The 27,400-nt window shown below is 38.0% G+C and overlaps 1 pseudogene; it reads left to right on the top strand.

Annotated features, from left to right (window-relative positions):
* LOC101177541 overlaps positions 1–26,575 on the top strand; it is a 32,820-nt pseudogene extending 6,245 nt beyond the window's left edge.
* The last annotated feature ends 825 nt before the right edge of the window (positions 26,576–27,400 follow it).

The raw sequence follows: 27,400 nt of genomic DNA, 5'->3' as shown, positions 1-27,400 counted from the left end.
ACTTTCCCAAACAAATAAAAGCTAAGGGATTTCATCAACACCAGACCTGTCCTACAAGAAATGCTAAAGGGGGTACTTCAATCAGAAAGAAAAGGGCATTAATGAGCAATAAAGGATCACCTGAAAATACAAAACTTACTGGTAATATAAGTACACAGAAAAATACAGAATATTATAAACACTGTTACTGTGGTTTGCAAACTACTCTTATCCTAGGTAGAAAGACTAAATGATGAATTAAACAACAATAATAACTACAACAGCTTTTCAAGACATAGGCAGTATAAAAAGATATAAACAGAAACAACGAAAAGTTAAAAAGCAAGGAAATGAAGTTAAGGCAAGTTTTTACTAGTTTTCTTTTTGCTTGTTTGTTTGCTTATGCAAATAGTGTCATGTTATCAGGTTAAAATAATGAGTGATAAGTAACATTTGCAAGGCTCATGGTAACCTCAAACCAAAAAACATACAATGGACACACAAAAAAATAAAAATCAAGAAACTAAATCACCAGAGAAAATCATCTTCACTAGAGGAAGACAAGAATGCAAGAAAGAAGACCATCAAACAACCAGAAAACAAAAAACAAAATGGCAAGAGTAGATCCTTACTTAATAATAACAGTGAATGTTTTAAATACACTAAACTCTCCAATCAAAAGACACACACTAACTAAATGGATGAAAAAACAAGACCTATTGATCTGTTGCCTAAAAGAAACATACTTCACCTATAGAGACACACAAAGACTGAAAATAAACAGACGGAAAAAGATATCCCATACCAAAAAAAACCAAAAAAAGAGCAGAAGTCACTATACTTATATTAGACAAAAGAAATTTCAAGACAAAAACTAACTATAAAAAGAGACAAAGAAGGTCACTAAATAAAGATAAGGGGGTCAATTAAGCAAGATGATATGATAATTTCAATATATGTGCACCCAAAACTAGAGCACCCAGATATATAAAGGAAATACTATTACAGCTAAAGACAGCTATAGGCTTCATAATATCTGCAGACTTCAAAACCTCACTTTCAGCATTGGACACATCTTCCAGAAAGAACACAAAGAAACATCAGAATTAATCTTCACTACGGACCAAACTGAGCTAATATATATTTACAGAACATTTCATCCAGAAGCTGCAGAATACACATTATTTTCCTCAGCACATGGATCAGCTGAAAAGACAGACCATATGTTAGGTCACAAAACAAATCTTGAAACATTCCAAAAAAATGAAATAATATAAAGCATCTTCTCTGACAACAATGGAATAAAACTAGAAATACCAAGAGAAATTTCAGAAACTATAAAAATACATGGAAATCAAACAATATGCTCCTGAATGACAAGTGGGTCAATGAAGAAATTAAGAAGGAAATTGAAAAATTTCTTGAAACAAATAATAATAGAAACACAGCATACCAAAATCTATGGGATACAACAAAAGTTGTACTAAGAGGGATATTTCTAAGTGCCAATATCAAAAAAGAGGAAAAATATCAAATAGACAATCAAATGCTGCATCTTAAAGAACTGAATGATCAAGAGCACACCAAATCCAAAATTAACAGAAGAAAAGAAATAATAAAGATCAGAGCAGAAATAAATAGAATTGAAATGAAAAAACTACAAAAGATCAAAGAAATGAAAAGTTTATTTTTGGAAAGCTAACCAAAATTGACAAATCTTTAGCCAGACTAAGAGAGAAGATCCAAATAAAGAAAATCAGAAATAAAAAAGGAGACATTACAACTGATACTGCAAAAATTCAAAGGATCATTAGCAGCTACTGTGGGCAACTAATGCAAATTAATTGGAAAATCTAGAAGAAATTTATGAACTGCTACACACATCAAACTACTAAGATTGAACCAGGAAGAAATCCAAAACCTGAACAGAATAATAACAAGTTACAAGACTGAAGTTGCAATAAAAGTCTCCCAGTAAAGAAAAGTCTGGGAAATGATAGCTTCGCTGCTGAATTCTAACCAAACATTTAAAGAACTAATATTAATGCCACTCAAACTATTCTGAAAAATAGAGGAGAAGGGCATACTTCCAAATACAGGAGGAAGGCATACTTCCAAACTCATTCTATGAAGCCTGTATTACCCTGTTACCAAAACCAGTCACAGACAAAAATTTTTAAAAATATATTTATTGACTGATCAAAAAATAGAACAAATGAAGGATTCTTACCCCAATTTTGTTTGTTATAAATATTTATAATATGTCTCTAGTTCTACAGTAAGGATATAAGCTTGGTTAGTTACATGGCTTTAACCAGTTTACATCAAAAAATACCTCATAAGCCACTGGCACTCTGAAAAGGGTACCGTGATGCATTTCATTGGTTTCATTATCATAAGGTCTCCTATAAAAATTGTCACTAAGCAAAAAATAACATAACTGGGCTACTAGAAAATCCTTCTTATTTCTTCATAAGTACAACAAACAAGCACCTAAGACTAGAATTGGACATGCTGCCAGAAACTACAACAATGAATGCAAATTTGAATACTAGCTTCATAGTTCTCAGCCTCAAAAGTGAGAATCTTAAAAGGTAAAAAGATTTTGGGATGACAGTTTCAGTAACACTTGGTTGGGAAAAGATTGGTAAAAATACAAAGAATAACTTTATTCTTAGTTTTTCCTAAAAATGAATTATTAGGTAAAAATATAATGGATATCATGTCTGTAACTCATAAATTACTGACAATACACAGCATAAATATTTTTAAACAACTACATTCACATGTAAGAGTTTTTGATATATTAGCTTGCTGGTCTAGAAGCAAAATAATTACCACTTGGGGAATAATAATAAGGAAGAATGAGTTCATATATCAATGTGCAAAGGAATCAGAGTATCCATATTTTAAAACTGAAAAAGATGTTACCAACCATCTATTGGAATTGCTCCCTTCATGGAGAGCCTAGCTAGGCTTTTACAGAGTCAAATGGATACTGTTTAAATGACTTTTAATATTTCAAAACGTATCATGTATCATATTCTTGAGAACTAGGACTACATGAGCGAAGTGAAATGTCATCTTTTATTCTTCACTGACTATAAAGGCAATGTTGTCAATCTAGCTATCTCTCACTGGAAAACAAAGTCATATTTATTTAATAGAAATAACAGTAGAAACCAGAGAAGAAGGTAAGGTAGGAAATAATTTTAAAAATTAAATGTTGGTAATCATGGAATCCCTACACCAAGGTCAAAAACTAAGGTAACAGGTAGAATATTCAAATTTCCTGACTATCCAGTGATCTTGCCTACCTCCACACTACTTTGAATACAGGGCATAAATAATAGATTTAACAAATGTCAAATGTTTACAGTAGTGACCATAAAGCAATGAGATTACTGGCGACTTTCCATTTCTTCTTCACATATATTTTTAAATGATTTGCAATGAGCATATATACCATTATAATAAAAATATACATACACGGACACACACACTCACACACATTTAATAGTGAGTCTTCCTAAAGCAAAACCTGATACTCATACAAATCATGTTCAGAAACATGATTTTCCCATGATTCCTTTTCCATTCACATAATCTTGGAGTATGTTTCCTCGTTTATAAAACAAGGGTAATGGTTGGTTCTTACACTATGTTTCACTAATTATTGCTGGGACCACTCAAAAGATAGATGTAAAAGTAAATCTACTAACTGATTATGCAATGAGTGCCACTCATGTGGTATCTAATAAATAGTCTTCATTCACTAGAAACATAAGAGAATTTTTTTTTTTTGAGACGGAGTCTTGGTCTGTCGCCCAGGCTGGAGTGCAGTGGCGCGATCTCTGCTCACTGCAAGCTCCGTCCCCCAGGGTTCACGCCATTCTCCTGCCTCAGCCTTCCCAGTAGCTGGAACTACAGGTGCCCTTAAAAGCCTAAAGGAGAACTAACATTTTATTCCTTACTACACGTATCTATTGAATGCATTTTGCAAGCCATGTGTAGTTTCAAGGTACAGGAAATATAGCAGTAAATGAAACAAAGTCCCTGTCCTCATATAGCTTATGTTCTAATACAGGTCACAGACAATAAACTAGTAAAATGTATATAAATAACATGATTTCAGAAAATGATACTTTCTTATGGTATTTATTTTATGAAAAAATATAGTCTTGTAGTAATTTGTTATACAATTTTTTCCTGACTACATTAGCACTACTTGAAGGCAGGGACTATAGCTTATAAATAAACTCTGCAGCAATAAGCTATGCTCATTGACTGATACATGGTAAATACTTGATAAATGTCTCAAGGAAAGAAAGGAGGAAAGAACTTAAAGGTAAAAATTCTAAAAATTCAATACATTCAATAGTTTGATACAGATTACTTACATTACAAGGCAATGTCACATATTAAAGGAAGAAAAAAGGTTTTAAAGTCAGAATAAAATCATTCCTCTAAAGGACTGTTCAATTCCCTAAAACATGATTTTGGGGGAATAATAAGGTCCTCAAAACTAGCATTCAAAGTATTAAATCGTCATTGTTGTGTTAAGTAAATTATCTGGCCTCTTGGAGTCTTGATTTTCTTACCAATGAAATAGGAATGAGAGTATAGGAATGAACAGCTCTCACTATAGAAAGGGGTTGTAAGCACAAATGAGATAAATTATGATCCTTTGACAAGTACAAAGCATTACGGAGAAAGCAACAGCATTAATTCTGGGCAGCAGTCTGGAATGGAGCAGTAATTCCAGTCATCTGGAAATACAGGCAGTAGTGAGTCATGGCTGTAGACTCAGAGCAGGGAACTGGTTTGGATAAAGTGTGTGACAAGTTGTGGGGGATGTTAAAAGGAGCGAGGCAGGGCCGACCACGGTGGCTCACGCCTGTAATCCCAGCACTTTGGGAGGCCAAGGCGGGCGGATGACCTGAGGTAGGAAGTTCGAGACCAGCCTGGCCAACATGGGGAAATCCCGTCTCTACTAAAAATACAAAAATAAGCCCGGCGTGGTGGCACATGCCTGCAATCCCAGCTACTTGGGAGGCTGAGGCAGGAGAATCACTTGAACCTGGGAGGCAGAGGTTGCAGTGGCCACTGCACTCCAGCCTGGACAACACAGCAAGACTCCGTCTCAAAACAAAAATCGGAGCTAGGCAGGTTCCACGCCCAGAGCTAGGGTCAGGAATCAAATGGAAAGGAATCAAAACTAGTCGCACAAGCCACAGTTGGGGCAAACCTGAAAAGACAGTTGCAGTGACCATGGATCCTCAAGAATGGAATAGGAAGGCAATATAAAGTTTGGTAAACAGTCAGGAATCTGGAAACGTGATGAACAAAATGAAGGATAATGTAAACGAGAGACCAAATTTGAGATCTTCAAAAATGCAGCAAGGCAGTTTTGTGCATCAGCTCCAGTGTATGTATGAGGATCCTTTGAAGGAAAGTATTGACTCTTGAGGAGCAGGTGCTCAGGATTACATGATTGAGGTAAGGGAATGTAGGTGGAGCCGAACCAACAGTTTCTCCTCAAGAAAATTCTGGCAATAAATATCTTAGCTAGTTTTTAGAAGAATCTTTCCAGTCATCCATTTTCTAATTGGACAGCAAGATAAAGCTTCATCAAATCTCTAGACAAATTTCCCTTGGGATTTACACTATGTTTTCATGGTACCACAAAATATTTTGAAAGTAAAAAAACTCAATTGTTGATGTATGCACTCATTATTAGATCCTCAGTATGTATGGTTTCAGCCAGGAATGAAAGCATTGCCTCCTCTCTTGTTGACCTGAGTTTACTAAATAATTGGCTAAAGTTAATTAATGAATCAATTGTACTGTAGCAACATGCCTGTGAATGCCAGGTAAAACACTCCTGTGGATGAGAGAGAATTATTGTCTTCAGGTAACTGTTTATTTGCTTTCTATCTCTACATTCAAAACTGACCAAGGAATGCCACTAGCTAGACATGTGTAGTGATTACCAGCGAACCTCAGGCCAGGCTCACTCAGGACTGGCTACCCCCAGGATGGAGGGTGGCATGCCAGTAAGGAACCTGGCCTTAGCAGCAAGTTGTTTTTTTTTCCTGCAAGTATCGTATATTTCTTCTCCAAACAATTTTGTTCCCCTTGGTTCCTGGGAACCATTATACTGTTAGGCTAATGGATCATTGGTTTATCCACCGGTACATTTCCTGAATTTTGGCCATTCAACCATGCATTCCTGGTGATTGGGTTTACAAGTACTAGTTTCCTAGGTCCAACATCACATTCAGATACCTCTTAACTATAAATTGGTGTAGTAACCATGATGTATCAGCATAGGGATGGCTCCATCCATTAAAAATATATTGGTATTGGTGGCTTCAAAAAATTGTATATTTGTTACTGGCATATAAAACAAATAAATGGCCAGATACAAAATTGTGCAGAACCCAGATTAGCATCTAATAAAGAATTAATAAAGAATATGTATTAATGTCGATATATTTATTTACATATTAATTTTTTTTGAAATTGGCCAAATTTTTCAAAACAATTACATATTAAAAATTGAGATATATGGAAATTCTAAGTAATAGATTTATAGTCATTCCTAGGGTAGGCATTAACACTTCTTGGTAACTTCTGTAAGTTAATTATAGTTTAACTTCCTAATTAATTCTGTAAGTTAATTTATAGTTTAACTTCCCAGAGGCTTTGGTGTCTTTTTTTACCCTCACTTTAAAATACACGCAATAGTATGTAATATATCCCATTTGGTCAACAGTTCAAATTTTTTTATTCTTTAAAGCATGTACAAAAAATATACTAGTTAGAATTCCTGTGAAAAATTCTAATACAGAGGAATTATATGGCTATGTTTGGAAAGATAATATTTCTTTAAAAATGTGTTGTTTTTATGTTTTATGTTTGCAATAAGCATTATTTAAGTTTGATTGAAGAACTTCATGATGCTTATGTATTACTTTCTTATATTGAGAAATAGTGGTCCATTGTTGGGCTGTATTTAAAATTAATGGGTATGAAACAAGAAATATTTAATTAGAGTTATTAATTTTCCACAAGTAATATGTGTATTTGACCTAAATCAGTATCTTTTATCATATCAGCCTCACATATAACAAGAATAATAGCAAGGACAACAACAACAAATTTGAATGTTTCCTTTGTGCCTATGCTCCTATCATGTTATACTCATTCATATAAACCTAACAATTAATCTGAAGTTAGACACACAGGATTTACTCATCAGTATTAGAGCATTCGCTGTTATCCAGGAAGAAAACTACCCCTGGTGCTGAAACTGCTCTGTGTAGTCCTTGTGGTTGAAGAATTAAAACAGTTTCTTTTAGACATTTCCTTTCATTAAAATTATGAATTGGATAAGTGTTCATACCTTAAAGGAAGTATTAAATTTCACATATGTTAACATCTTAATTAATGTAAGATTAACATTCTACTTATGACTATGTTTTAATATTGAAAAATGAGTTTATGATGAGTTTCATTAGTTTCTAGAGAAAACAACGGTTTAAAAAATTTCAGTACATAAGACATTGAAGTCTATGAATGTTCCAGAAATCTGAAAACATATACCACTAATCAAAAGTTTCTCCATTCATGTTGACTAGCATTTGCCTTAGGTGTCAGAATTAATGGATTTGTGTTAAAAATAAGCACCTGAAATCTAATTCCCTAACTGCATTATAACACACTTGATTACAAGTACTTAGCTTTTATTTAATGCTTATAATGACTTTAAATGGTAGTGAAATGGGCTTCCCCCAAGAGGACTGCTTTGTTGATCCTGAGTTGGGGTCCTAAGCCAGAAGTTAACTATGCTTTCATATATTCTTGCAAGTAGAAGTACAGTATTGGTGTAAATTCTCTTTAGATGGATAGTTAAGCCCAGAGGAAATAATGGTAATTGGCACCATATGACCGTATGCAATTCATGTGCATATTTATATCAAGAAAAGAACATTATAGGTCTGGTGAGACCCTATTTTGTTCGACAATGTCATCTGTATGTGTCTGTTTCAGGAATTTGGAAGTCAAGGGATTCTGTGCTGGATTGTAAAGCATGTGCTTCTGCTTGATGTAGCTACTCAATTTTGTATTCTTGACTAATAAAGTCATAAACATAATTCAATCTCTGTATGTGTGCTCTCCTTCCATTAATTTATACTTTACCAAAAAGTATTGAGTGTGTGTTATGTAACAGTTTCCTATAAATGATACTAAATGATTTATTAGCTTTATTCAAATAAAGTTTTAAGTGTTTTCTTCTATGACTACATTACTGGTTAACAAGAAATTTCTTTAACTGAAAACTTCAAGCAAGATTATCTGGGTAACTCTTTCAAAAAGAATTGTACCTGTATTTTGGGGTTGAATATATTAATTTCTTTTACTGTTTTAACAGGACATAATTTTACAAGACAAGCCACTTTTTCAAAGCCTGCTTCTCCTCCCATTTTCCCTATCTCTGTGATTGACACCTCCAATGCCTGTAGCCTGCCTCTGCTCTCTCTTAAGCAAGTCCTAATGATACTACTTCCTAAGTATTTTTCAGCCCTGTCCTTCCTCTCCATCATGATGGACTCATTTCCAGTTGAAATCCTTATGGTACCCTCCCTGGATTATTGCAGTAATCAGAGAGCTGGTCTCCTTAACTCAGGATTCATTTCTTCTCATCTGTTGTTCACAGTGACATCAGAAAGATATTTTAAAATGATGAACTAGAATTAATTACATAAAACACACATACACACATAAATAATACTTAAATCTTTCAATGATGTTCCAATTACATAAAATATAATATAGGAGGCACTTTATGTTCTGGCCTCAATCTTTCAATTCAAACTTATCTCCTGCTACTATCTCCTTTGAACATTGTATTCCGGCTACTTTAGAATAATAATAATATATAATATTCATAGAGCCCTTCCTGGGTTCCTATCACTGTACAAAATACTTCACATATAACATTTGATCTTTGATAACTTTATTAGGCAGGTACTATTATTATCTATCTATGTATCTATATCTATATATACATAATCTATATTTTATAGATAAGAAAAAAGAGGGTAAAAACTTGCCAAAATTATAAAGCTTAGAAGTGTAGCAGTTGGGATTTGAATCTAGGCATCCTGCCTCTACAGTCCACAGTGGCTTTCTTGTGCCAAAAGGCTGGCAGTTCCCTAGACTTGACATTTCTCGAAATCTGTGTCTTTCACATGCTCTTCCAATTGTCTGGAAAATCTTTCCCAACCTCAGTCTGCCTGTGGTACTCATGTTCACCCCACAAGAATTGACTCCATCTGTCCCTTCTCCATGACAATTTCTCTGAATCTCAGCACTTTGGGAGGCCGAGGCGGGTGGATCACCTGAGCTCAGGAGTTTGAGACTGCCCTGGGCAACATGGTGAAACCCCGTCTTTACTAAAATACAAAAAACTCGCCAGGTATGGTGGCACACGCCTGTAATTCCAGCCACTCCGGAGGCTGAGGCAGGAGAATTACTTGAGCCTGGGAGGCAGAGGTTGCAGTGAGCCAAGATTGCACCACTGCACTCCACCTTGGGCTACAGAGTGAGACTCCGTCAAAAAAAAAAAAAAAAGAAAGAAAGTTTCCCTGGTAAGGGCCCATGCCTTGGCACTGAGGGCATCTTGCAAAACTCAAGGATGCCACTTGGCATAGCAGATAGGAAATAATTGTGATATGAGGCAGGCCTGAATTGGATTTATGGCTCTGTTGCATATTGGTTTTGTGATTTTGGGAAAGTCGTTTAATCTCTCTGAATTTTAGTTTCTTTAGGGATTAATAATATCTTTTCCAGGGAGCCGTTATTAGGATGAGACAACGACCAGAACATAGCAAGAATTCATTAGTGCTCTCACCACCCTTCCTCCTTTGCAGCTCTCAGTACCCGAATGGCAATCGTGCATCTTCTCATCGGCCTGTGAATTGCTTCCCCTTTCATCTTTGGCTCTGCAGTATTCAGTGTCACTAGTGAAATGTGTGAAATGAATGAATCGACAACTGATCCTTAATACCTAATGAGACAAGTGAATGAATCCTTTTGTTCATTTTATGGCCAGAAAGATAGTGTAATTAAGTAATAACAACTGGCAAAAAAGAGAAACTCAACCTATACTTTGTCCTTTTCTCAAGTAGCATCTAAAACTTTTTCCTTCTGATTAAAAAATTATCACTGAAGGATCTCTTTGAATGTGTCTCGAATTTTATATAAGCAGATGATCACAGCTCAGCATAATATTAGAAGATTATATGATTTTAAAAATTGGTTCATAGTTTTATAGTCTTGGAATATCTATCTATCTATCTATCTATCTATCTATCTATCTATCTATCTAGGTATCTATCTGCCTACCTACCTACCAATGTGTCATCTTCAAATATATTTAGGCTGCTTTCCTGAGGCTAATTTTTTATTCCATTCTTTAATTTTTTTCAAGATCCCGGTATTCCCTGGTGTATTGGGTCCAGGTATTTATGAATGGGAGAAGAAATGATTCAGTGGCAGCTCCCCAGGATTTTGAATTATGAGATATGAAATTAGAAATGGCAGCTTAGGTGGATTGCTTGAGAACACTGTGTATTACTGCTTCTGTACCAACTTCTCTTCTCCCTTGTTCACTTTTTTAATACGCATTTCAAGCACTATGTATTGGTGAACATTTGAACCCAAATCATATAACAATAGAAGATGCCATAGTTGGAAAGGCATAAAAGGTCATTCTAAATGTGTGAACAAGTTAGATAACTACAAAATTAGAGATCATCATTGCTATATTGCAGACAGACTTCATTGCTTTTCACAGAAATTAAGCCACAGATAACAATGACAGGTTGAAATAGGTCACGATTTCTAAAAATAATGTCATGTAAATTACCTAGGTAAATACATTAAAATACGAATTATTTGAAAAAATGAATAGTAGGTCCTCAGAGTAGCCCTACACATAAGTATATAATAAAAGCATGAGTTCAAGAGCAGAATGTTAATGAAGCTCCCTGTCTTGGTTTCTTTAATAAGATTCTTCTATTCTGCTTTCTGGAACTATTATGTTCCCATTATAAACTTTGTACCAAGTTAAAAGTAAGGCCCCTTTTGCCCCTTTTTTCTGTCTTCCTGGCTCTCTAGTCCTAGGAAGTTAAAAAGAGTCAGAAAATCCCATCTTTTCTTCTATGAAGTTTGGGAGAAAAGTCAAGATAGGCTATAAAGTGTTGCACTTGATAATCCAAGCATCCTTCTACTGATAGTAGAGTCTCATTATCCTTCCTCAGATATATGCAATGATGAAAATAGATAATGAGAAAGCATGCACCCAAGTAACTCTTTGAGTGCATAAGGGCTGATTAAGTTGAAAGAAGTTTGCCAGGCAAGGTGGCTCACGCCTGTAATCCCAGCACTTTGGGAGACTGAGGCAGGCAGATCACTTGAAGTCAGGATTTTGAGACCAGCCTCGCCAACATGGCAAAACCCCATCTCTACTAAAAATACAAAAAGTATTCGGGCGTGGTAGCACGTGCCTGTAATCCCAGGTGCTCGAGAGACTGAGGCAGGAGAATCACTTGAACCCAGGAGGCAGAGGTTTCAGTGAGCTGAGATGATGCCACTGCACTCCAGCCTGGGCAGAAGAGTGAGACTCCATTAAAAAAAACTGCAAAGTATCTACTAATCTAAAAAATACTCACAGCCTCAGTTCTCAAAGAGTTTATGTTGTAGGATCATGTCAGTTCCATATATAATTTGTTTATCACAATTGCACACTGTTACGTAAAGGAAATGCACAACTTGAGATATTTATTTTGGCTAGAAAACTGAGAAACATTAATAGAGGCAATTTGTGAACCGTCTTTTCAAGGAGGTCTTTAAATGGAATGTATTCATGATAATGTTAATGCAAGGCTACCTAGAGACAGAGGGAAAAATTAAACAAGTTTTTTTTTTTAACTTAACTTTTGGACTCAGCTATTAAGAAAGCATTTAAAAGTAAAGTCAAATTCAAATCTTTCTATCCTGTGAGCTCTGCCTCTCATCTCTGTCAGGCTGAAACTCCATCAAAGACTGGCGGTCACATGAATGGAGTGGAAAATATTCTCTAGTTTATTTGTTTGTGTATTTTTTCTTTAATGTTCCAACTCACATAATAAGCTTAATATGAAAATTAAAAGCAATCACATGTAATTCTCAATATCAGAGTAGATGAGAGTGGCTGCCTTCTCACCAATACCCAGAATGCATTGCAGCTTTCCCAGCTGCCCTTGCACCTTCTCAATAGCCATGTGACCAGCTTTGGTGACTGCTGTGTGTCAGTGAAGGGAGTATTTTCCCCTTTCCCTAGCTAACATGCAGATGTGGTGATGAGCTCTTTTTGGCCACAAAAGCCATGCCGTAGTGATTGGATAAAAGAAAAATAGAAGATACCCACATGCACTGACCTCCCTGTAAAGCTATGCTGCCTTAATAACTTGTTCTATTATGTGACTGGGAAATAGTCTCTTTTCTTCTCTAAGCCACTCTTATTTGAACTTCTATCACAGCCACCAAACCTGTATCTTAACTAACACAAAACTTTGTACCTGGAAGAGGAGCTGAACAGAAGAGAATCTGAAATGCGTGGCATTTACTCAGAATTCCCCAGCATGTGACAGTGATAAAGCTGGTGAGTTTTGCTAGGCCATGGACAAATGTTTGTTAAAACCACCATCTATGATGTCATGGAAGGTAGAGCACATGGCATCTGAACCTCTAACTCCAAAGAACATGGAGGAAAACATTTCAAGTGTTTGATATAAGATGCTTGCTTGCTTCTTGCTACTTTTAGTAAAGGCTCCAAGAGAGGAACTCGAGCTGGAGCTAACCAACATAAAACAGGGCAGCAAAGGACTATAACTACACTAAAAAGACTCTCTGCCTGTGGCTTGAGATTGAAGTTGGCTAAAGTCTGGGAGGAGCTTCACAGTAAGCCTGCCAACTACTTCCCTATACTGATGAAGCTGGAAGAAGTGGATCTGAAGAGCCTGCCCTAGCAGAAGATAAAATTGTGGCCCCAAGCCAAGGCAGCCAAACAATGAATATCCCTAATCTGAAAATCTGAAATCTGAAATGCTTCAAAATCTGAAAGTGTTTAAGCACTAACATGATGCTCAAAGGAAATGTTCATTGGAGAATTTCAGATTTCAGATTTTCAAATTAAGGATACTCAACTGGTAAGTATAATGCAAATATTCCAAAATCTGAAAAATATCCAAAAGCCAAAATACTGGTCCCACGCATTTTCGATAAGGGATACTCAACAAGTATTTTAAAAGATCAAAATAAGGGTAAGAGAATATGGATATTTAAGCTTATGGTTCTTTACATGGAACAGTTGAGGCCATTAAAAAATGTCTAAGACATAGGCAGTGGAAGGCTGAATTCAAGAAAAAGTCTCAGAGCTGAGGAAACAAAGAACCTATGGGGTTAAGGTGTTGGATGAGCCAACCACATGAGTGTGAAAGGGAGGCCAAATGAGAAAATGATGTTACTTGGGTGGAGAGGAAGTTCTGGAATAAATGTGGCAGTTGTTAGAAGACATTATATTTAGATGGATAGACAGTAAAGAAGGGGGCTTTTGTATTAAAATAGAGGAATAGTGGTTGGGAATAGTAAATATGGAGCTAAAATTATGCCAACCCACTTCTATTAAATAAATTCTATGACACCTTAACGTTTGGGAAAATGACTAGCCTTCAGTGGAGCACATGTCAAGGGAAGCAATGTCCCCATAGAGATAGCTGAATTTTAATTAAAGCAAAGAAATGGAGTCGATGTCCTCTAATGAGGTTTCCAGAAGTCACATTGAAAATATTTGGGAGGGAGGGAAGATTGATTCAGAAGTAAAACACAGAGCAGTATGGAGATAAGACACTGGAGAGCATAAATGAGTCGAGTTTTCAAAAAAATAGAACAAAATTTTTTGAAGTCAGTTGCCTATTATCTTCCCTCATAGTTCTTAGGGAGATATAACTAAAGGCCTCCAAAGAATTTGTGTCTGTCCATAGGGTACAGAATAAATTTATTTCAAAGATCTCCTCCTCCCACAGTTGATTATTTGACTTAGGGCAAAAGACTGAATGTAAATAGTAGCGAAACTGTCTCTGATATAATTGTAAGGAATAAAATAATTTTGCTTTGTAAATAAAATAGAATATTTTCTAGAGAGAACTGACCCAAACTCAATTTTAGGACTGGTCCTGAAATTCAGAAATGCCTTTCCCATATTGCCTAACTGTGCCTTTTTCATTGGAAATAAAAGTGCTGCCTTCATGGAGCATGCCTCCCCAGAGATCAGTGAAATCAATGAGAAATGCAATGTTCATTTGTCTGTAAAGACATGTGAAGTTTGATGGGTTTCTTGGGACTGGACAACTAGCTAAAGATTCTAAAGAAAAATTAAGTGGGGCACAGAAACCAAAAATCTCAAGAGATCTTTGAAGAAGGGAACATGAAAAATGGGACAAATTTAGAGAACTGTTGCTGGCATAGATGTTAACTTCCAGAAGAAGATGGAAATAGACTACCATACAAAGCAAAAAAGACAGAAGAGAATGTTAGCACTCTGTTGCAAAGGAGAATAGCTATGCTCAACCGGTAAGTATAATGCAAATATTCCAATATCTGAAAAAATTCCCAAATCCAAAATACTTCTGGTTCCATGCATTTTGGATAAGGGATACTCAACAGGTATTTTAAAAGATTAAAATACGGATCAGAGAATATGGATATTGAAGATTATGAGCAAACGAGAATAAGAAAAAATGTTGGAGGACTTTTAAAAATGTATAAAGGAATTAATGGCTGCAATTAGTATTATTTTTTAAATCAGTCATTAATAGCCACTTGCCATGATTGCCAGCCCCTTTGATGAGTATTAATTTCAAAATTATTAAGGGAAGGCAAATATTTAGACTCATACAGATTAAAAGAAAATATTTTCAAAATTTCAAATTTAAACTTATAAATGTTCTAATCTACTTTTGAATGTGTATTCATGACCCAAGATTTGTTTTTCCAGGCCCCATCATTCTAATGACTTTTTTTTTTTTTTTTAGACACAGTCACTCTCTGTTGCCCGGGCTGGAGTGCAGTGGTGCTATCTCGGCTCACTGCAACTTCCACATCCTGGGTTCAAGCAATTCTTCTGCCTCAGCCTCCCAAGTAGCTGGGACTACAGGCACATGCCACCATGCTCGGCTAATTTTTTTTTTTTTTAGTGGAGACAGGGTTTCACTATGTTAGCCAGGATGGTCTCGATCTCCTGACCTCATGAACTGCCCGCATTGGCCTCCCAAAGTGCTGTGATTACAGGCGTGAGCCACTGCGCCCGGCCCAGTGTTTTTTCAACAAGGTTCTTCTCAGCAATTCTAGTATCCAGATATAGCCCCAACATAGACATCACACAAGCGTGTACTTCATAATCCTGGGGAATACAGAAGTTTCCTGGACTCTTTGATGAGCTACTGCTTTTGCTCCTATATCAGTATTTTCAGCTGATGCCATTTGTGATTGTGTTTCTTTCTGTAGGCAAACTGCCAAACCTTCATTTTTTTTGCTTACATGCACATAAATGTAAGCACTAATTCTTAAACTGTTTATTTCTATAATACTTAATTGGCGGTTTTCCTGGCCGAACCAAACCAAGAGCATAAGGGATGATAACCTTCAAAATTGATTAAATCAGAGGTCAATAAATGGAGCTGTTTTAATTGTATTATTCTTCTTTCATATATTAAATAGAAAATTTTTGTAGTTTTTCTTCACTGTCTCTTTGGTTACCATGAGGTACTGATTGTAGTGAAAAGGTAGAATAAATACGTGATTCTTTCCCTTTATTTACCATATTCTATTTATCAGTTACTCTTTTATTTGCCAGTTTTCTAAGTAGTAATATGGTTTCCTAAAATCCTAGAAAGTACTTGAAGAAATTAAAAATGGATTGACTTTTTAAAAATTAATTTTGGGAATTATTCTCCTGCCTCTTCTCAGTCTGATGAAATTTTTCTGTAAGATGTTGTATTTTAAAGTACTAGAATTTTTATTTTTTTAAAGTTTTTATCTCTGCTGAGACTTCACATCTGTTTACTCAATTTTATTTTTCAGTCATTGAGCATGTTTATAATATAGTAGTATCCCCTTATTGCGGCTTTACTTTCCTCACTTTCAGTCACCCGCAGTCAAAAAATATTAAATATAAAACTCCAGAAGTAAACAGTTTATAAATTTTAAGTCATGCGTTGTTCTGAGGAATGTGATGCAACCTCCCGCCTTTCTGCTCTATCCAGTTCAGGATGTGACACATCCCTTTGCTCAGATGCACAATTCCTGCTTCCTGCTTCTTGCTCATTAGACACTTGCAGCCGTCTAAGTTATCAGATGGACCTATCTCAGTATCGCAGGGTTTGTGTTCAAGTAACCCTTATTTTACCTAGTAATGGTCCCAATATGCAACAGTAATGATGCTGGCAATTCACATATGCAAAAGGGAAACATGAAAGTGCTTTCGGTGACTGAAAAGCAGAAAGTTTTCCACTTAATGAGGCAAAAGATATGCTGAGATTGCTAACAACTAGGGTAAGAACTAATCTTTTATTTGTACAATTGTGGAAAAGGAAAAATAAATTCTTGCTAGTTTCACTTTTGTACCTCAAACTTCAAAAGTTACAGCCACAGTGTGTGGTAAGCGCTAATGTAGGGTTCGGTATTATCCATGGCTCAAGACATCCACTGGAGGCCTTCCAAAGTATGCCCCACAGATAAAGGGGGAATACTGTAGTCTTTCTATGCTAATTCCAGTATCTGGATAATGTATTTATTCTATTGACTGCCTGCTTTAATATCATTATAAGCTCAACGATTTAAAGATATCAGGCGTGCACCTGCTCATTGCAGTCACCGTCATCATCATCATCATCATCATTATTTCTGTTTGTTTGTTTTTGAGACAGATCTTGCTTTATGGCCCAGGCTGGAGTGCAGTGGCATAATCACAGCTAACCGCATCCTCAGACTCCTGGGCTTAGGTGACCCTGCCACCTCAGCCTCTCAAGTAGCTGGGACTACAGACACAAGCTACTACGCCTGGCTAATTTTTTTGTTTTCTATTTTTGGTAGACAGAGGATTTTACCATGTTGCCCAGGCTTGTCTTGAACACCTGGGCTAAAGCAATCCACCTGCCTTGGCTTCCCAAAGTGTTGGGCTTACAGGTGTGAACCACCGTGCCTGGCTTGTGGTCATCAATATTATTGATGCTTATATTAGTTCATGTTTGGATAGTGGGACCTCCTTCAAGTTGCCTCTTGGATCCTATGGACATGACCCTGGGGTGTATAAAAGTGCCCTTGCATTCCAGTATGATGAGATGCTCTAGATTGATTTTGCATATTGCCTGCCTGCAGCCAGAATGCAGCCATTTCTCCAAGAAGCTTTGGTTCCTTTTAGTGAATTATGATATGGAGAATCCAAACTTATGGCACCAAGGTGCTTTCTGCTTCTGTTTTGTTTAATGCTTCCAGGACATTTTGGTGGATAAGTATAAAAGATAAGTCTATTTTTTAATAAAAATTTATAATTTTTAAACAAACCTTTCAGTTAACAGTCTTGATTAGAGGATTTTAATTATGCTCAGAGATATTACATCTGTATCTTCTCCTATTTCATTAGAAAAGTACCAGTTTTCAATGTCACACCCATAATGAGATGGAGTCTAGCTCTGTCACCCTGGCTGGAGTGCAGTGGTGTGATCTAGGCTCACTGCAACCTCCACCTCCCAAGTTCAAGCAATTCCCTACCTCAGCCTCCAGAGTAGCTGGGATTACAGGCAAACTCCACGACACCTGGCTAATTTTTGTATTTTTAGTAGAGATGGGGTTTCACCATGTTGGCCAGGCTGGTCTTGAACTACTGACCTCATGATCCACCCACCCCGGTCCCCCAAAGTTCTGGGATTACAGGCATGAGCCACTGCACCCAGCGTTTTTTTTTTTTTTTTTTTTTTGAGATGGAGTCTCACTCTGTTGCCCAGGCTGGAGTGCAGTGGCATGATCTCGGCTCACTGCAACCTCCGCTTCCTGAGTTCAAGTGATTCTCCTGCCTCAGCCTACTGAGTAGCTGGGACTATAGGCAAGTGCCACCATGCCTGGCTAATTTTTGTATTTTTAGTAGAGGCAGGGTTTCACTGTATTAGCCAGGTAGGTCTTGATCTCCTGACTTCGTGATCCACCCGTCTCAGTCCCCTAAAGTGCTGGGATTATAGGCGTGAGCCACTGTGCCCAGCCAATTTTTTTGTATTTTTAGTAAAGATGGAGTTTTCATCATCTTGGCTAGGCTGGTCTTGAACTCCTGATCTCGTGATCCACCCACCTTGGCCTCCCAAAGTGCTGGGATTACAGGCGTGAGCCACTGCGCCCAGCCCCATAACTACTCTTTTTTTTTCTTTTTTTTTTGAGACGGAGTCTCACTCTGTCACCTGGCTGGAGTGCAGTGGCATCACCTCGGCTCACTGCAACCTCCGCCTCTGGAGTTCAAGTGATTCTCCTGCCTCAGCCCCCTGAGTAGCTGGGACTACAGGCATGGGCCACCACGCCCAGATAATTTTTGTATTTTTAGTAGAGAGGGGGTTTCACCATGTTGGCCAGGATGGTCTCAATCTCTTCACCTTGTGATCTGCCCGCCTCAGCCACCCAAAGTGCTGGGAACTAATACTTTTTTTAAAATCCTGCAATATAAGACAAACCAATAGCCTAAGACTAAAACTACAGCCTTCTGAAAAATAATAAGCAATCTGAGATTATTTTTGTGCATTATTTTGTTCTTAGGCTATATTTCATCATGAATACACAGTCATATTATTGCTTTTTAAAGTCAGTGTAATTCTGATTGACAGATGACATAAATATATTAATTAGAAAATAAAATATTATTTTCCAACCATTCCTAGACAGTGTTCTAATATGATTAACTTTAATTGCCAGAAGTAAAATCTTTTATTTTACATGATTACACTTCATTGTACTAGAATATATTACAATCTCTATTACCTTGAGACAAACAGTTTCCCTAATATGTTATTATAAAACTGTTTAAACATATAAAAAGGTTGTGGGAAGTGCATATTTATAGTCCAACCACTTAGATTGTAGAATTATCATTTTGTTATATTTGCTTTATTACATATCTATCACTCTGTCCACCATTCTATCCAATTATCAACTCACCATTTCTTACTTATGTCACAGTATATATTTTTCTTACATACGTATGTATCATTATTGTTCAGTATTTGTGTACAGCTCATTTTTTTTAAGTTACTAAGGTTTTTTATTAACACCTCAGAGTAGAGGTTATGAAAGGACCCTGAATTGTTCTAGGAATTTTCTTCAGTGAGCATTTCTGAAGACTTGGGGATCAAGGTTGGGTTAAACTTTGTGATGGGTCCATTGGCAGTCTAGTCACAAGCACCTCCTCGATCCTTGGGTCCCAGCAGAAAATGATGCCAGTCTCTCAAACTGCCACAAGGTAGCCTGGAAAGAACTCTACAGTCCAGAAAGAGTCTGGAAAGTGGTTTTGTGAGATGAAATTTACTCCTGGTGAAAATGCTGTGAATATTGTTCAGCCTACAACAAAGGATTTAGAATATTGACAAACATAGTAAAACAGTGGCAGGGTGTGAGAGGACTGACTCCAATTTTGAAAGAAGTTCTACTATGGGTAAAATGCTATCAAACAATATCACATGCTACACTGAAATCTTTCGTGGAAGGAAGAGTCAGTTAATGTGGCAAATTTCATTGTTTTCTTTTAAGAAATTGTTACAACCACTTCAATATTCAGCAACCATCGCCCTTATCAGGCAGCAGCCAACAACATCAAAGCAAGACCCTTCACCAGCAAAAAGACTAAGACTCCCTGAAGGCTCCGATGATCATTAGCATTTTTAGCAATAAAGTATTTTTATATTTTTTCTTAGTTTTAAATAATTGAGCTTCAAGTAAGGGCATCGAGAGTTTTTCTTCTTTCCTTTCTTTTTTTTTTTTTTTTTTAAAGACATGCTTTGTCATGTTGTCCACGCTGGTCTTGAACTCCTGAATTCAAGTAATCAACCTGTCTTGGCCTCCCAAAGTGCTGGGATTACAGGCATGAGCCACCGAACCCAGCCAGCATCAACAGTTTTAAAATTAAGGACATAACGCCATTTCACACTTTAAATAGACTACAATGTAGTGTAAACATACCTTCTTTTTTTAAATAGAGACAGGATCTCCCTATATGCCCAGGTTGATCTCACAATTCCTGGGCTCAAGTGACCTCCCGCCTTCCTCTCCTAAAGTACTGGGATTATAGGCATGAGCCATCACATCCAGCTAATATAACTTCATATTCACAAGGAAACAAAACAATTTGTGTGATTTGCTTTATAGCAATATTTGCTTTATTGTGGTGGTCTCAAATCAAATCCACAATATCTTTGAAGTATGGCTGTACTTTCTAAGCATTTCCTGAGTCAGCCTACTTTTTCTCCATTTTTATTGTCACTATTCTATCCATTTTTTGTTTCGTTTTGTTTTGTTTTCTTGTTGTTGTTTGGAAACAGGAACTTGCTGTGTCACCCAGGCTGGAGTGCAGTAGTACGATCATAGATCACAGCAGCCTCGATCTCCTGTGTTGAAACCATCCTCCAGCCTCAGGCTCCTGAGTAGCTGAGACTACAGGTGCATGCTACCACACCTGGCTCACAGCATTTACAATTTAAAGTTACCTAGTGCCTTGTGGGCCATTGGAAAAGACTGAATTTTACACTTTGAAATGGGAGTCCTTGGAGGGTTTTGAGCAGAAGAAAGATATTCAGTTCATCAGATCACTCTGCCAAGAGATCAGTTGGGTGGCACAAACCAGAGGGCTGGCAGTAGAGATGACTGCCAGACTTTATTTGGATAGACTTTATTTGGAAGCTGGGTCAGTAGGATTTCCTGGTTGACTGAATGTGGGGTGTGTAAGAGGAAATGAGGATGGCGACTGGAAGTTCCTGGAAGGATGGGTTGTTGTAAGTTAGATAGGAAACCCTCTGCGGATGTAGCTTTGGGAACATGATGTTTGGGTCAGCTGGGTGTCATGCAGACAAGCGGAGCGTCAGGCGTGGAGACAGAGGTCTGGCCAGGGACTTAGATGTACAGCCCTCAGCATGTAGATGCCACTTCAAGCTGTGAGGTGGCTGGGTAGTGAGTGCAGAGTGAGCGGGAGGAGCAGGACTGGTGTGGGTGAGAGGGGGTGACTGCAGCCATGAGGCCTGAGCAGTGCCCAGGAGGGAGAAGCAGTGTGAGCATGCAGACACGTGGGAGGCCAGCTGTACATGGAGGTGACATGTTGTTCAGATCCCACTGCCATGTTAACTATGGTGAAGGCAGAGTTGATCACTGGAGGAGGGGTGCGGAGGCCTTCAGCGATCTTGGCAAGCACCGATTTTCATGGTTGTAGGAGAACTGGAGCAGGGGAACTGGAGGCTGTGACTGCAGAAAACTTTTGTGGGGTTTTGCTGCAGAGAGAAGCACAGAAATGGAGCAATTGTTGGTGGAAGAAGTGGAATCAAAAGGTTTTGAGATAAGAGAGGTAACAGAGGGAAGAGCTGTTGGAATAAAGTCCAGGAAGAGTGGATGGTGTCTACTGAGCAAGTGATGTGTGGCCCTGAGCAGACATTGACAAATCATCTGTGCCTGAGCTGCCCACAGAACTTTCTCTGATCATGGAGATGCATGTCTGTACTTCCCAATACTGTAACCCTGGCAGCAGGTTGATATGGACCACTTCCAATGTGGCCAGTGTGATTGAGGAACTGCATTTTAAATACTATGTAATTGTAATTAATTTTAATTTAAATAGCCACACATAGCTCCCCTGTGGACCAGGTCAGAGCTCTGATAAGGCTGGATAAGGGAGGAAACCTGGGTAGAGGGTTGACTGTGAAGGTTCTTTCGGTTTGGGAGTGAATCAGGAAACAGCCACATCAGCTGAGTGAAGGTGAGGGAGGTGTTGGGGGTTTACAGACGGGAAAAGTGTGACAGAATTGTTTGGAGAGGAAGGAAAAAAAGGTGTGGACTGGGGACGTTTCCAGTGTTCGGGCACACAGGGCTCCACAGAGTAATCTACATTTGCTGTTCCTTGGAGCAGCAAAGAAAACGGTTGGGACATATTCTGAGCAGACTGTAGAGGTAAAATGTGTAGGGTTTTTTTTTGTTGCTGTTGTTCGTTTGTTTGTTTGAGATGGAGTCTTGCTCTATTGCCCAGGCTGGAGTGCAGTGGCACGATCTCGACCCACTGCAACCTCTGTCTCCTGGGTTCAAGTGATTCTCTCACCTCTGCCTCCCAAGTAGCTGGGACTACAGGCACGCGCCACCACGCCCAGCTAATTTTTGTATTTTTAGTAGAGATAGGGTTTCACCATGTTGGCCATGCTGGTTTCGAACTCCTGACCTCAAGTGATCCACCTGCCTCGGCCTCCCAAAGTGCTGGGATTACAGGCATGAGCCACCGTGCCCAGCTAAATGTGTAGTATTTTTAATAGGATAAAGCCTACATAATTCTGTCCACAGTTCCTTTACTTAGAAATTGCTCATTTGTTCATATTAATCTTATGTTGATTACAGATAACGGCATATGGGTTTTTTCCTGTCATGTATAGCTGAATCGTGCAGAATTTGAAGATCAAGATGATCAAGCTAGAGTTCAGTATGAGGGTTTTCCATCTGGGATGTATGTCCCCATTGAGACTGAAAATGTTCTCTGTGAATCTGTGCATATATTTGACCCCCATTACCCCATTATCCTGGGTGGCTTGGGCAACAGCGAAGGCAATGTTGGATACGTGCAGGTGGGTCCCTTTGCTGTGTATTTGGTGCCTGAGGCTCTGTGGATTTCCCCTCCATCAATCATCTTAGCCTCTTGTCCCATCAGATGCATCTGAAGAAACATCACTGGTCTAAGAAAATCCTCAAGCCCCAAGATCCAATCATATTTTCTGTAGGGTGGAGGAGGTTTCAGACTATCCTGCTTTATTATATCGAAGACCACAATGGAAGACAAAGGCTTCTAAAGTAAACCCCACAACACATGCATTGCAGAGCAGCCTTTTGGGGTAAAATATGATTACAATAACTTGCTTATTGCTGATACTAAGCCTTACAGGCTGCATCATTATAACTTTGTGCTCTTCCTTTCATAAAATTCCATTCCTAAGATTTTTCTCTTTTCTGGGAGCAGGGAGGTGGTTTGGAGTAAATCTATATCCAAATGTAAATGTCCCTATCCATTATGTAAAACTACAATCTAAAATTTGTGGTTTGCTATATTTCTTTTTTTCCTTTTCCTTTAAGGCCCTATCACTTCACAGGGAACTGGTGTATTGGCAATAGACTGTCAGTGGCATAATGGTAACTATCTTGGATGATTTCTTTTACAGATTGGCTTGAGAAATATATCCTAAATGTGGGTTATTATATACATGAGACTTTAAGTTGAAAATTACTCATTTTTAGTAATATAAAGTAAATTTCCCTTTGCTTTTAATCTTCCTACATCCTTTTCAGTAGGGTGTGGGAGTAGAGGAGGGGAAGTGGAAGAATTACAATGGTACTGAAGACATTTCCTATTTTTTGTGCATCTTTTGGATTTATCTAAGCAAGTACTTAAGCAGTGCTCACCATGTGCTAACCACTATGTGAGGTTGTGAGGAGCCATCGGAGACTAGCCAGACATGCGACCCCCTGCAGCCATGCTGGGGTAGCAGTTTGTTCACTACATTTTCATTTGACCAGTCAGACAGGGCAGGGTTTATTGGTCCCATTTAACAGAGAAGAAACCAGAATAATGAGCAGATGGAATCTGCCCTGGAGGTTCAAATTTTAATTTCCTAAACATTGCAACTGTATTTTTCTTTTCCATTTCATTCCAAATAGATCATTATAGTCAAATTATGTTCCTCTGAAATCACTCTCAGGAAAGTACTCAAGTCTCCCTGTTTTGTTTTTTTTTTTTCTTTTAGACAAAGTCTCGCTCTGTCATCCAGGCTGGAGTGCAGTGGTGCAATCTTGGCTCACTGCAACCTCCACCTCCTGGGTTCAAGCAGTTCTCCTGTCTCAGCCTCCTGAGTAGCTGGGACTGTACAAGTGTGCACCACCATGCCAAGCTAATTTTTGTATTTTCAGTAGAGACGGGGTTTCGCCATGTTGGCCAGGCTTGTCTCAAACTCCTGACCTCAGGTGATCTGCCCTCCTTGGCCTCCCAAAGAGCCAGGATTACAGGCATGAACCACCACGCCTGGCCTCAAGTCACTCTTGTTAGTTTGGCTTACCAACTTTAAAGTTTTGGGTTGCTTTTGTCAAACCACTGGGTTGCAAGTTCAGATGGTCTTTCTTGTTTTTCTTAGCTAATTGTAAGTTAAATTCACTTTGGTAATTTATTATGTCACATAGAATTGAAGTTTTTCTCTTGCTGATATTATTCCTATTTTCAAATTCTGGGGTTCCTGTTAGGCTGATTTTGGATAGCTGCCACAGGAATTGTCCTTGATCTGGATAAATCCATAAAAATTGTGAAGCAATTAACTGGTTTTCAATATAAAATTTTCAAGAACACTTCATTTATTAAGGTTTGTATATCTACATATTCTCATATTTATAAATGCCCATGTTGTTTGAGAAAAGGAATGAAATACTTCTACAATAAGGGCCTCATGTTTTTACACAAGTATTTGAAATCTTTTATAAACTTCATGTTTTGTTTGTTTGCTCCCTTATGTTGTGTTACTTAAATATGCCCAAAAATGCAGTAGTAAAACAGAGCTATTTAGGAATTGAGGCTGTTATTCATGACTACCATGTGAGACTGCTACAGAAACTCATATTGAAAATATGTCATTTTGGGGCTGGGTGCGGTGGCTCATGTCTGTAATCCCAGTACTTTGGGAGGCCGAGGCAGGCGGATCACGAGGTCAGGAGATCAAGACCATCCTGGCCAACACGGTGAAACCCCGTCTCTACTAAAATACAAAAAATTAGCTGGGCGTGGTGGTGTGCGCCTGTAGTCCCAGCTACTTGGGAAGCTGAGGCAGGAGAATCTCTCAAACCTGGGAGGTGGAGGTTGCAGTGAGCCGAGATCGCACCACTGCACTCCAGCCTGGCGACAGAGCAAGACTCCATCTCAAGAAAAAGAAAATATGTCATTTTATCCACTGGGTTTTGTTTCCTACTTTTTGATTTGTGTTAAGAAAGGGAAAAAAATCACAAGTTTGTCTAACCATTCAGTAGAAAATAGAGTATTTGCAGACAACTTGGCAATGGTAGAAAAATGGATGTACTGTTTTTCAGTATTTGGGGAAGGTGGTTTGAGCAGTATTTACTGACAATTTCATTAGTGGGGATGTTTCTATTAAAAACACATAGTAAGGTCATTAAGTGTTCTTGCAATATAATGTAATAATACCACCAGCCTTATCTTACTGTTTTCATGTTCTAAGTGCATGCACCTGAGTAAAAGATCTGGGCTGCAGTCTAGGCTGAGAGATGCCAGCAAAGGCTGCCTAGGCCAGTGCAGTCCAGTAAATCCCTCTTCAATCTTCTCTTCCACACAGACAGCAGTGATGAGCATGCCCATGAACCCACATGATTATTTCGGAAAAATGAAAGAGTTATATTCTTTTTGTGGTAGTAATTCCACTTTCAGGGGCAAATACATTTTGATTATTTTATCACCTTTCAGTGAGTTCTTTTGTTCTTTAACCAAGGATGTTATGTTTGAGGTAAGAAGTAAAGCATATATGATTTTTTGTGTGTTTTTATCTTGCTATACCCGTAGGGAATGTTTAATTCTGCCTTGGAAGTGGCCAAATTTGAAGGTGCTGTGATTCAAACTGTCAGCGAGATAGGGCAGCAGATCAAGAAAGCGCTCTGGGCTCCAGAAGGAGCCTTCCAGGCCAGCTTTGAGTATAAGCTGCTGATGAGCAGTGAGTGTCCTGAGTAGTGTTCAGGGCAGGGTGTTACCATTCATGCTTGACTTCTAGCCAGTGTGGAGAGAGGCTGGAGTCAGGTCTCTAGAGAGTTGAGCAGCTCCAGCCTTAGATCTCCCAGTCTTATGTGGTGTGCCCATTCGCCTTGTGTCTGCAGCCCCCTGGCCACACCCAGTAACAGTTCTGGGATCTATGAGACTAGCTTCCTTAGTGAGTTTTCCCTTCAAATACTTTGCAACCAGGTAGAGAAGTTTGGAGTGAAGGTTTTGTTCTTTGTTTCTTCACAATATGGATACAATCTTCTTTTGAAAATGTTAAAGTAAATTACCTCTCTTTCAGATACTGTCTTCATGTGAACTTGATATCCTGTTTCCATCCCAGCCTTCTATAACCCAGTAACATCTTTGTTGAAACCAGTGGGTGAGAAAGACACCTGGTCAGGAATGCAGACCACAGGACAACTCAGGCTCACCCACAGCATCAGACTAAAGGTGAACAAGTTCTCTGTATAAAGTACTGGTGGTGTGTGTGTTAGGGGAGATGCAGCCTGTGCTCTGCAGACAGGGAGTCACACAGACACTTTTCTATAATTTCTTAAGTGCTTTGAATGTTCAAGTATAAAGTCTAACATTAAATTGATTGAACAAGTGCATATTCATGGAATATTTTTGGAATGGAATATGAAAAAATGGTAATAGTGGTTCTTTCTGGATTGAAGACAAACTTTTCTTCTTTAAATTTTATTTTATATATTTGAGGTTGACCACATGAACTTAAGGATACATATAGACAGTAAACTGGTTACTATAGTGAAGCAAAGTAACATATCTACCATCTCACATAGTTACATTTTTGTGTGTGACAGGAACAGCTAAAATCTACTTATTTAACAAAATCCCAAAGACAATACGTTTTATTAACTATAGCCCTCATGATGTACATCAGATCTCTAACTTGATCATCCTATATGTCTGCTACTTTGTATTTTTTTAATGTACGTCTCCCCATTTGCTATTGGTCATTTCTATTTGGCCCATTTTTCAACTGGTTGTTTTTCTGTTATTAAAGAGTTCTTTACTGATTTTGGACATTAACACTTTATCAGATATGTGATCTGCAAATATTTCTTCCAGTCTGTAGGTTCTCTTTTCATTTTATTGGTTGTTTCCTTTGCTGTGCAGAAGCTTTTAGTTTGATGCAGTCCTCCTTGTTTATGTTTCCATTTGTAGCCTGGCTTGTGGTGTGATATCAAAAAAATAATTGCTAAGGCCAATGTCAAGAGGCTTTCCCCCTATGTTCTCTTCTAGGAGTTTTACGGTTTCAGGTCTTATTTGGGT

Source organism: Nomascus leucogenys, chromosome 1a (genome assembly GCF_006542625.1).
Source record: "Nomascus leucogenys isolate Asia chromosome 1a, Asia_NLE_v1, whole genome shotgun sequence".
In the NCBI taxonomy this organism is placed as follows: Eukaryota; Metazoa; Chordata; class Mammalia; order Primates; family Hylobatidae; genus Nomascus; species Nomascus leucogenys.
The sequence above is the reverse complement of the archived record's forward strand: the minus strand, read 5'-3'. Positions and strand labels throughout refer to the sequence as shown.